The following is a 12,575-nucleotide window of genomic DNA, read 5'->3' as shown; positions in this document are numbered from 1 at the left end:
TCTCCTCGGAGCCTTCTTTTCTCCAGGCTGAACAGCCCCAACTGTCTCAGTCTGTCCTCATAGGAGAGGTGCTCCAGCTCTCTGATCATCCTCGTGGCCCTTCTCTGGACACGTTCCAGCACGTCCATATCTCTCTTGTAGCAGAGGCTCCAGAATTGGATGCAGTACTCCAGGTGGGGTCTCACGAGAGTGGAGTAGAGGGGCAGAATCACCTCCCTCGACCTGCTGCCCACGCTTCTCCTGATGCATTTGTGAATGCAATTGAAGCCGTGGAGCGGAGTTACCACCCTGACATTAGCTGCACAAACAGTATGCCTTCAGTAGGCATGACTCCATATTGGCTGAAGAAATAGGTCCAGAACTGCTTGTCTGCTTGCTGCTTCCTCTTCCTTAGTCTCCCTTAAATTTGCCTGGAAAATCCCCATGGTGGTGCAGCATGGCCAGTCTGTGGAAGAGAAGAGCAGAACTTTGGGACCCTTCACCCGTGACCCTTGCTGTCGGAAATCCAGGCAAGCTACAGGCTACAAAAACATGCAGCTCTTGCTCCAAAGAGGCTTGATATGACTCATCCCGGTGATTAGATGAGGGAGAGGAATCCTGAGGGCAGATTTGCTCCTGCTGTGCGGGCTTATGCAAGCCGTAGGAGGGCTGCTCCTCCTGCCTTTCTGACAGATCCCTTGGTGGCTTCGTTTCAAGAGGAGAGAAGCCACCAGAGGCAAGACCTGGGGCAACCTCCCCTGAGGAGTAGGGCCATGCAGGCAGATTCCAGCTGCCCTGAAGCTGCCCTCTGTAGTGCGATTCATTTAAAACCAACAGTGCAACCCCAGAGAAACCTTCTCCACAGCAGTTTTGTTCATAAACAAGACACAACTGGCATAGTTTCTTTAATACGCTTCATTTGTAAAGAACCAAAACCCCATAATTAAAAGACATAACTTATTTTATTGTCTTTGGCTCTGACCGGGCTGGAACATTTCTCAACCCAGATGATGCAAAGGGAATTTAGGACCCTCAATTCGAAGCTAGCAGAGCTTTAAGCCTCAAGGAGCTGCTGATCTTATCAGGCTGGCTCTGACACCCCTTGTTCGCCAGACCTTTCTTCAGGCGCAGGTACAATTTGAGGTGAAGAGGTGTCCGCAATGCCCCAGAACTAGTTTTGCTGTGTCACCCTGAGCTGCTTTTGCATAAGAAGAAATAACAGGGACAGCCAGCACAGGATCAGAGCTGGTAGCAAGATCAGTGCTGCCAGCCTGGACCAGCCGCCACCGGTGGGACTAGGGCCAGGAGCAACATGTGAATGCCCTGGAAAGCCAACCAGCTGCCAGAGCTTTTAAAGGCTCAGGGACCTCTGTGTGAGGGGAGCGAGCAGGAGGAAAGCACAAGATAATCCTGCTGATCAGCCATGGGAAACGGCAAGAAAAGTTTGAGAATCTCTGAAATTTGGGAAGTTTTTCTTTTAAGGTGTGCCAGAGTTGCTCAGTAATGGCTGTGATTGCCTTTGAAGGCCAGATCCAAAGTCCAGTAAAAAGCTAAACAGAATTTAAAAATCCATACCAAATAATAAAAAATTAAAATACATACCCATAAAAGTGTGACTACATTCCTATAGCTATGAGATCGGACCAGGGGCTGGAGCTTGTTCTTAGGCTTGTGCAGCTCCCGTATGTCCTACAGGAAAGCCATCTGCAGGGAATTTTGCTGTTTTCATTTTTCCAGAGACACGGCTTATTCAAAAAATACAACAGTGCCCCTAAAAAGGTGATTTTTAAGTGGAAGGGCTTGTTTGCAGAACAGAAGTAGAAGGCCTGGGAGACAGCTGGAGTTCCAAATGAAGAGAGCAACACGTGACACAAGGAAGTCCGGGTCTCCTGCAAACCAAGCAGCTAAACCTCGTGGTACACAGGCAGGAGAGCACGAACGCGTCCCAGGGAGAGATGTTGCTGGACACCCCCACCCTCCCTCAACTTTGAGTCCTTCCAGAAGACCAGCACTGACAAATGCGCTTGGCTGCTCTACGAGGGTATTGAGGCAAGACCTATTCTCCTATTCTCTTCCCTAGGGACCTGCCGCTGACCACTGCTGGAGATGGGCTCTGGGCTGGACAGCTGTTTGGCCTGGCTCAGCATGGCGAGCCTTGCTTTAATGATCCCTCCTCATTTTGTAATTCACAAAATAGCTTCTGAAGACTGGTACAGACAAGATAAGCAAGGATGCTTTGCGATATTTCCAAGAGCTCCTGAAGGCAACATGTAATTAGATCCAAACTTGGGCATCAGCTGGGCCTGAAACTAGCTCAGGTGAAATCCTTACCCTCATTCAAGGTACCACTTCCAGACAGTGGGACATTTCCTAGTTTAGGAGACAAAAAAGAGGACCGCGCTGAGGTTAGGTTGCTCTTCAATCTTGCCAAGGCTGCAGCAGAGAAAACCACCCACCACAGCAGTGTGGAGGCTCTTGGCAGTGCCGCAGCCTGGGCAGGGGAACCTGCTATATAGGTCACACCAAATACTTCCAGGTGGAGAGGTTTCAAAGGGGGTTTAAAACCACCACAGCCCCACCTTGCCAGGGCCAGAAGCTCTACCCTGCACCGCAGAATCAAATATGATGAGTGTTGACAACAGTTGAAGTGGGATGTTAAGTCTGACCCTGCTTAGAAGGAGCGGCTGGCCAAATAAGACCTTAGCAATAGAAGGACTCTAGACCCAGGAGCTCGTGAACCAAGGCGTGCACCTCTCTATTTCTGCCACAGGGTCAGCCGTGGCCAACTCAGGGGAGCAGTGGGAAGATGCACTGCTCGCTCCGTCTGTGTCCCTCCCAGGAAAGCAGAGTAGGGTACAACGAAGGTGATGTGCACGTCACCAACCGTTTGCTGTCTCAAAGACTCCATCCTCTATTTGACTGCACTTCCTGCTAGACACTCAGTATTTTTTCGGTTTACAAACTGGTTCTGGAAATACCAACCTATCATTTCAGGAGAGGAAACCCCCCCACCTCGTGTCTCCCGCGAGTGATATTCTGATTTATTGTGACCAGAGAACTACTGAGCCAAACGCTCTGGGCAAAGGCATGCAGGCACTCTTGGAAACGTGGGGCTTTGGACAGGAGATTGTTAGTGCCAGGAAGGGCATGCTGAACCCACTGACGAGATACACAGACGAACCCTTTAGAGCGGCCCAGGAATTTTGCAGATCGTGTTGAAAACAACGCTAGAGAACAATGATTACACTGCTCCTCCCGGGGCACTGCTTTTCCTGCTGCACCGATGGGTTAGGAGGACGCCAGGCTGCTCCCTGGGTGCTGGCCACCTTACTCGTGTCAGGTTTGACGTGGATGAATCTACGCTTTTGGTGCTTTGCTTTGCTCGTGGCTGGCTGGAAGCGTGGAATGAGGTTACCAAAAAAATGCTGTAGTGCTGCAAAAACCCCACAGTGCTTAGCCTGGTCTTGCCTGAGAGGAAATGCTATTTCATTTAAACACATGATCATTCACAGTACTTAGATAATGAATGCAGGATTAAAAGAAAAATCTCCATGTCTGGATACACCAGTGCTTTAGGTGAGGGGAGAATAATATTTAAAGGATGGAAGATATAAACGTGCAAAAAAGAAGTCCCCTTTTTTGCACAGCTAGTACTCGTAGCCAGCCTTAGTCATTAATGTTCAGGCTCGAGAGTCTCCATAGCTCTTGAGTCTCTTGAGCAGCTGGCTGAGGAGCTCCCTTGGGCAGCCCGACCTTTCACTGACACAGGGGCTGCACTCTGTCCCAAATACTCCCTTTTCTCAATGCCTTATTTTTTTTTTTTCAGTGGCAAGGCTGGCCTTTTTCATCTGTCACTTGCTGGAGGCAAGAGCAGAACAGATTTCTTTCTTTCCCCTCAAAAACAAAGGGTCTTGGCTCAGATACTTGACCATTCCCCAGCAGCCCTTATGGCTGGGTCACCCCTGCCGTGGCTGATAAATGTTAGGTGTGAGTAAAAATGACATTATAGTGCTACAGCACTGCTGCGTCCGCCCAGATCTCCGCTAATGAGGGCGAGGCTTAGATGTATGGGGGCTGGATGCCCCCATACCCTACTGGCCTGGGCTTACTCTACTCCTATATAGCTATTACTTGCTTATTCAAGAATATTTTCGCTCTTTCATCTCGTTCCTCTTAGCATTTCCATCTCTGTGTCCTTCTGCGGGAAAGGAGGCAGAGGCAACCTCGGAGCTGCTCCTGCTAAATCTGTGCCCAGGACTCCCTCACGCAACAGCAGTTGCTATATACGTGTCTCTGCTGCGCGACTGGGATGTGCCCACTGCAGACAGCTGACACTAGTCCCCTTGGCCACTGTGACCTGTCCCAGGACTGGGGATATGCCGTATCGTCAGCTGCCACCCCAACGGTAACAGCATAAACATGCAATAGACTCAAGAAGAGCTTGACCAAGGGGCTTGTCCAGGCGCTGCTGTGTGGTAAAGTGGGTGAAATTACCCATTACTGAAATGTCCAGAGCTCAAAGGTGTAAATAATATGTTTTCTATGTGAACTAAGATATAATAATCTTGCAAAATCAATGTCTTCTAAAGGCTGACAGCTCAGGTCTGGCACAGAGCGCTTCTGCAAGCAATTTATTCGCTTGGGAAACTGGAAGCAAGGTGGGGGAAAGCACCATGAAGACATGCCTTTGAGGAGGAATTTGGGTGCCCGCAGCTGCTGCAGGCCCCGCAGGTTCCCTGGGGGGCAAATACCCAAGTTACTCCTGTTTGGCTTTGCCCATACATGAAGGATGTCTCCTTCTAACCACGGCCACCCAGTTGTACCAAGGGAGGGGAAGGAGCCGTGCCAGTGGTGCAGAACTGCAGCCATGCTGGGGAGAATCCATCCCAGCCTGCGAGCTCTGCGGCTGGTGAAGCCAGGCCTCCTTGCCTTGTGGTGGGACTGTCCCGAGTCCAGCATGGGATGAACGTCCATAAGGCTTCTTCAGTGCGCGGGGTATTTGAAGGCAGCAGCGCCTGGCAGTGAGGCGGAAGCACCTCCGTGACTTTGGGAGGACAGGGGTTTCTACCTCTACGCAGTTGCCTGTTTTCCTGATGCTTAAAGGCATTTGATGTTTTGGAGCTGTATTTCCCCAGCAAGTGAAAGAAAAGGTCTTTAAAAGTAGCCACCATTCAAAAGTTGCAGAGGGGAACTGACAGATGGAGCATGGTTGCTGGAGCTTTGTTTCCTTTGGAAACCAGGCTAAAAATATCCCATTCCTGGCTGACAGCTCTGTCACAAGCAGCAGCGTGCAGCCGGAATGCAGGGCATCTCCTCTGCAGCCTGTCTTTTGGCTAATCTGTGCAACCGCGCACACCAGATTGCAGCTGAAGAATCAGAATCACAGAATGGTTAGCATTGGAAGGGACCTTAAAGATCATCCAGTGCCACCCCCTACCCTGGGCAGGGACACTTCCCACTAGACCAGGTTGCTCCCAGCCCCGTCCAACCTGGCCTTGAACCCCTCCAGGGATGGGGCAGCCACAGCTTCTCTGGGCAACCTGTTCCAGCATCCCACCACCCTCACAGTGAAAAATTTCTTCCTGATATGTAATCTAAATCTCCCCTCTTTCAGTTTAAAACCGTTCCCCCTCGTCCCATGGCTCCCCTCCCTGATCCAGAGTCCCTCCCCAGCTTTCCTGGAGCCCCTTTAGGGACCAGAAGGGGCTGGAAGGTCTCCCCGGAGCCTTCTCTTCTCCAGGCTGAACCCCCCCAGCTCTCTCAGCCTGTCCTCCCAGCAGAGGGGCTCCAGCCCTCCCAGCATCTCCGGGGCCTCCTCTGGCCCCGCTCCAACGGCTCCGTGTCCTTCTGCTGTCGGTGCCCCAGAGCTGGAGGCAGCACTGCAGGGGGGTCTCCCCCGAGCGGAGCAGAGGGGCAGAATCCCCCCCCTCGCCCTGCTGCCCACGCTGCTGGGGATGCAGCCCAGGGTGCGGGGGGTTTCTGGGCTGCCAGCGCACGTTGCCGGCTCGTGTTGAGCTTCTCATCCACCAACACCCCCAAGTCCTTCTCCTCAGGGCTGCTCTCAGTCCGTTCTCCGCCCAGCCTGGATTTGTGCTTGGGATTGTCCTGACCCATCTGATCTTTCAGACTGTTGCTGACTGTATTTGTTCAAGCAATAGCCAAGTCCGTGCTCTGATACTTGGAGCCTGATGTTTGCACTAAGAAAGTGATGGTGATCACTAATGGTGATGCCATTCTTGGTGATGATGCCGTTCTTTGTGGTGGTTCCAGTCTCAGTGGCCATGCCATTCTGGCAGCTTTGGAACTGCTGTAAGATACACGTGGTACCCACAGAGCTCCACTTCTCAGCCCCCTTCCGACAGCTCTGTTGCTTGTCCCGTACTACTTTTCAGCATATAAAGCCCCGGGCTTCAAATTTGATCACCTTGCTGTTCATGTCCATGTCTGCCTCTTCCATGACAAAGGTATGAAGTCGTTTTTAAATGCTCAGATATGTGGGCATGCTTTTAGGCTAGCTGCCTGCAGGTGTGCAGCCTAGGACATGTTTCAACACTGCTGCAAGCAATCAACAGTTTTAAAGAAAAATTAACTTATCAGGCCAGTTCTTGTCAAATCCTCTCACCTGGTAGACAAAATCTGTTTCCTTTATTGCTTTAAAAAAAATATAAAAGAGCACACCTCTGGACTTACTTGAGTGTAGGGTGCTCCACGTAAGAGATGTGCACTTCTTCCATGTGCTAGAGAGCTTTGTTGTAGGGAAGGTCTGAGAGCCAGGTGCCCAGCATCCCGGCCAGGGGCTCCATCACAGCGTTCACCAGGGGAGTCTGGAGGAGAGGAAAGAAAGGAAGAAAATTCAGGGATCTGTGCTCTGCAGCTTGCTGTGAGCTGCTTACAGCTGGGTGGAGGTGAACAAGAGACACCTCAGAAATGCTTTTTTGGGGCCACGTCAGCTCCAGATTACAAAGGGACATAGGGAGCTAAGAGCAGTCATGGAAAGTAGGTCTAGCTTCACAAGTGCCCTTGGTCTCACACTAGGCACATGAGGCAAGCTTACAAAAGACCTGTATCTGACTCCTGTCTCTGGTACTCTTTTAAGAAGAAAAGCTCATGCGTGTTGGGGAGGAGAAGTCCAAAATCTCAAGGTAAGGAACTAAACTCCAAACTGCAGTAAGAAATGTAATATTGTGGGCTGGCTTTTTTCAAGCAGCAGGAATACACCGTTCCCATTGACTTTGCAGGCTTAGAACATAAGACATCATCTTGGGGGGAAAAGAAAGTCGGGCTGTAAGTAGTGCATAAATCTGGGGGCCTTCACAGGTTCAAAAGTTTGGCTGTGATTTTTGTAATGTCTCCCAATAGCTGGTGTGGACGCAGCGTCAGCCGTGAAGGTGTTATTGCTGCTCCTTCCTTCCACAGCCTCTCCTCTACCCCAGTGCCAGCAGGGAGGGAGTGATGACTGGAAGAGGCAACACTGAGTTGGCTGAATGGTTTTTTGTATAAATAAATAAAAGATCTATCTTGCAGGAGTGCTGGACACCGTTGTAGCTCCCCAAACAAGCTGCTAGTCTAGTACAAAGCACGGCATCACCAGAATGTTGCCACACCTACAAGCGTTGAGGACCATTGCATTCATCAGCCCAACAGCTTTAAGTTCAGTAGCTCACAGAGGCTTTCCCGGCACACGCAACCGGATATAGAATCACAGAATCGCCGAGGTTGCAAGGCACCTTTAAGATCATGAAGTCCAACCATTAACCTAACGCTGCCAAAATCTCCACTAAACCACGTCCTTCATGGGAGAAGCTGAGCTGAGGATCTCTTTAGCAAATCCCCAAGATGAGCACCCTCCATGCTTCAAGACATAAAGGAACGGGATGGAGTCAGAGCCAGTTTACAGGTGTGTGGGGCCTTCACCCCCAAATGGGGTGAAAAGGGCTGGTCATCCAAAGAGATGGGAATAATGCGGGAGTTACTCCATCCAGGCTCTGCATGGATGCTGGGTAACACCCGGGGTGCAGACAGGTTGAAGCCCAAACGGAGCAGCAAGATGTTCTCTTGTGTCGTTACGTTTAGAGAAACAAGCAGGCTGTGTCTGGCAGTGACAAGGCTCCCGCTGTAATGACTCATTTCAGAAGAACAGCTTTGGTAAGCAACAATTTTTGCGCTTTGCTGTGATTTCAGAGGGTGTGAACTAAAAAAAAAAAAAAAAATTAAAAAAAAATCGAAAGAATCAATTGAGCCCAACTGAGAACATGAGGACATGGCTGTGGGCTCAGCCTTATGCTGCAAGCCAAGAGAGGGACACGCTGCTGCCTGCGTGCCACAGGGAAGACCAACACACGCAGAAATGGAAGTGCCTGCAGCAAAAGCCAGGTTGGCTCCATAACGTGTTGTCAAAGCGGTGGCTAGGATTTCAGTGTGGCGGTTGGGATGTCCTCCTCCCACTCACCTGCTCGTGACTCATCCTGGTGAGCTCAGGCAGTAAAACCGGGAGGGTGCTACCAGCCTGGCTGGGCCGAAAGGCGGGGCCACAGCCGCACAGGGAGATGCCGACCTAAAAAGGTGATGCTGCGAGGGAAGGTGGGCAGTACGAGTTCCACAGCATTTGGTTGTGGACCTCAGACCGGGCTGGGAGGGAGCCCGTGTTTGGGGTACCAAGGTGGAGCAGTAGAAACTTCCCCTGTTTCCAACCTTCCCTTTCAGGGGCGGCAAGCTCGGCAAGCTCAGCAAGGAAAAGGCAGCCGGCGTGCCCGCGAAGCGCTGGTAATCGTGTTTCATTATCCTGAAGTGCTTCGATTGAAGCTCCAGAGCTGGATCTCCTGGGCTTTTAGCCTCTCCGCAGCAGCATGAAGTGCTGCATGTCATTGCCTGTGCTTACCTTCCGCCTCCACCGGGAACATCCCCAGCATTGCCACCTTGTTTTCTGGTGCTGTAAAAAGCATCTGTACAGCGATCACCGACATCAAAAGAATGAAAGACTGCCATGGAAAGCTCTGGCACTCCAGTTTGTTTCAAAGAAAGACCATTTTCTTTCCACTTCCACCTTGAAAGCAAGCCATTTTGAGACCCAAGAGAGTACCGAGTAACCTACCCACCAGGTTTTTGCTTTTTGCTTGCTCCCTCCATACATTGCTTTTCTTTCTCAGCCTTCGCCGAGCAGCTTAGGCGTTGAAGACGAGCTTCGGAAAGGGTAGCTGAGGCTGCAGCCTGGGCTGCTGCTGCCCTCTCCTGGGTCCGAAGCAGCCAAAAACCCAAGAGCTAGTTTTTTGGTTTTTGTTTGTTGTTTTTTTTTTTTTTTTTTTTAACGAGATTCCTGCAAACCTGGGTGCGCATCTTCTTGCAGCCTTGCAGGGAAAAGCCTTGGGGCAGCAGGAGGGCACCGGCTCTCTGAAGGCGCCAGGCCCGGGGATGCTGCCTGGGCTGGTACCCAGGTTGGTCTGGCTGTGCCATTTGAAGACCTTCTTTCCCTGGATCCCCTCACAACTCCCAGCAGAGTTTACGACAGGAAGATGGATCATCAGCTTGCCTAGCCCTTGCAAGGGTAACAGCAATATTGTGGGTGTTCATCGTGTCTGGCCTCAGATGCTACCTCTTCTCTCCAGCATGGTTTTATTTATATTGAACTAAAAAGCCTTCAAAATAAGATGCTACAGCTGATCGCTTGTATGCCAGAGAAGTCCCTGGCTCCCTCGTTGGGTCCCTCGCCCTGATTTCATTGCCAGCTGACACAAAACCTCCCACTTGCCCCTTTTGCTCACTCTTGCCCACCCAGGACCCCCATCGTGGCTGGAGGACTGAGCACCCAGCCCGCCGGTGCAGGAGGGGCCTCAGCCCAGCTTCTCCTGTTGTAACGAGGTGGGGGCACCCCCCCGCCTTCCCAGCCTGAGCCTCTGGGGAGCTTCTCGTTGATGCCGCTCCGAAAAGGGGCCAAGGAATGACGGAGCATTTAATGCAGCAATTGGCTAATGCTTTCAAAAGCCACTTAGTGGCTTATTACGGTATTATTGCCTTGAGAGTGGCTGGAAACTCAGCGCTGGAGGACTCAGACACTCCGAGGTATTCGTGCTTTGTTTTCAGTGGGAGCACGGGAGAAGGTGGTTTCAGGGGTCTCCCTATACCAACAGCCTGCCCAGGAGTGGGAGGCTTGGACTCGGTGATCCATCTCCCATGACAGTCAGCCTGCCTGTAGCCGAAAGCAGGATAAAGCCCCAGGACAAAGGCTGGAGCTGAAGTCCTCCCTGCAAGGCAAGTGCTTCAGCCTGTAGGGATAAACACAACCCCCATTTTGGAGACCAAAGATCTTTCCAGCTCTGCTATCACGTTGTGCCACAAAAGCCCATGGTGGCCAGGAGCAGAAGGTGGATACCCACGAGGTGGTGCCAGACCGATGCTGAGGGAGCTGCGTGCCCTGCGCACCCCTTTGGGGGGTGGGGGGGTGGATGAGCCTCACCTTTTAATTGCTCTCCAGCCCAAATTTTTGCCTTTCTTTCTGGAGCTCACCCATATTGAAGCTGGCTTCACACATGCAGCCACTCCTGTCATTCCAGGTATTTAAAAGCCAAACGAACTCACTGGGCAAAAAACCCCTGAGTGTTTGAAGAGCCAGGGAAGAGAGTAGTTGCTGTGATGTGAGCTTCCTCCCCGGCCAGGACAGCCACCAGCCACACCACAAGCTTCAAAGCCCAGGCGTGAGGCCACCATGAGGGCCAAAGGGACGTTGGCCAGGTGGGAGCTGTGTCTCGCTGCTCATGTGGAGCCGCGGCTGACCAGGCGGCACCTCTGGCCTGGGCAGCCACGCTGGGCTTGCCCATCCTGCCGGCTGCCGTAAGAACAAGCTGTATGGGCAGGAACACTTCCCACAAATGCTCTTCCAGTCAGGGATGGAAAAGTCCATCACAGGCTATTAAATATGAAGTCCCTGAGTCACAAATCCTGCCCCAGACAGAAGTGCTAGACTATTTATACACTCCTGTATAAGAGCTGCTGCAGACCTTTGGCTATCTCTATTGCTTTTTGAACGTTTTCCAGTCCGGCTATATCCTTCTGAGACGGGGAGAGCAGAAATGCACTCAGTGAATTATGGATGTGTAGAGAGCCGTAATGGTGTTCTCCCTTTTACGGCCTCCTCTTTTCCCAATCATTTTTAACACGCGCCTCTGATTTGAACAGCTTTTGGACTAGCTGGTAAAGCCGAGCTCTTATTCAAGGCAGGGAATAGCTTAGTGCACACTATGAGTATAAAGAGAAGAAAATAGGAAAGACACATATGTCCCCATTCAATACCTGCTGCCATTTTATTATCTGCTCACACAGTGTCACAAAATGTTGGTCACCGTGACTCACGCTTGCTACCCCACGACCTGAGTGGGAGGTGGAAGCTGTTGTGTGGAGGGTTGGGGAGGCCGACACCAGCACCAGGGTTTTGCCCAGCCTGGATGGCTGAATCCTCCCCAAAATGCTGCTTCGTCCTTCCCATCCTCTCTGCTCACTCCTTTTCATCCTCCCCAGCAGCCGGGGGGGAGCGGGAGGAAGGCAGGAGGCAGGCAGTGCTGGGGTGTGCAAGGAGGGGACTGAGGTGGCTGGTCCTGGGGATGGAGCGGTGGTGGCCCTGGGCATTCCTTGTCCTGGAGGGAAGCGGCTGTGGCTGCAGCGGTGCTCCCTGGCCTGGCTCCCCATCCCACTGCATGCCAGAGTGTGGCCCAGGAGGGCTTGTCCCCATGCCCTAGGGGCAGGAGGTGTGCAGGGAGCAGGGAAGCTTTTCCACCTGCTTCCCTTCCATGTCCGCCACTCCTGGCAAACGCTAGCCCAGGCTCTGGGCTGCCTGGAAGTGCTTGTCCCCTTTCCCGGGGGCTGCAGGCGTGACGTTGAGCAGCTGCGGCTTGTCCCTCGCCCTTGGGAGGGGATGAGTGAGACTGCACAGCCAAGGCAGCTCCGTCCCCTCTGCACGGAGCAAAAGCTCCTTGCGTGCAGCAGGGGGAGGTGCGATGTGCGGCAGGATCAAATGAGGAGCAAATTCTTGATGCCCTGAGTGCTTAAAAACCAGCGTGGTATCAAACCCTCTGGGGCCTGAACCCTTTTGTACCGCACTGCTGGGCTCGAATAGGAAAACGCCTCTTTCTATCCTCGCCCTTTGGCAAGAGCAGCGCATGGGACGCTCTTTTGGGGCCCCAGCCCTGCGTGCAGCAGGATTTGCAGGGCCGGCTGGCTTGTGGCGTGACAAGCTGCTCGATGAAGGCTTTGAAAAGCTTTGCCTTATCTGCTCATCCTTGCCGCCCATAACTGGCCCCACACACTCGGGGCCGCCGGGTTGAGGCCTCACCACCACGGGCCACCTGCCTGCCGGCACCACTGCCGGTGGCCTCGGTTCCCCCTTTGCTCCGGCCTGAGCACCCGGCCTCGGTCTGCTGCAATCCCCGTCATGGTGGGATTACTGGGCACCGTCGTCTGGAGCTCAGACTGCCAGCAAGGTTTTGCGCATGCCCTCTTGTTTAACTTGATTTTCGCGGTCAAAAAAGAAAAAGAGCAGCTCAAGGACCTGTTAGCAACGTGGCTGGCGGCCAGGTGTGGATTGAGGCGAGGTCCAGTATGCGAAGAGC

The sequence above is a fragment of the Rissa tridactyla genome, chromosome 6 (assembly GCF_028500815.1).
Source record: "Rissa tridactyla isolate bRisTri1 chromosome 6, bRisTri1.patW.cur.20221130, whole genome shotgun sequence".
Lineage (NCBI taxonomy): Eukaryota > Metazoa > Chordata > Aves > Charadriiformes > Laridae > Rissa > Rissa tridactyla.
Note: the sequence above shows the minus strand (reverse complement) of the source record.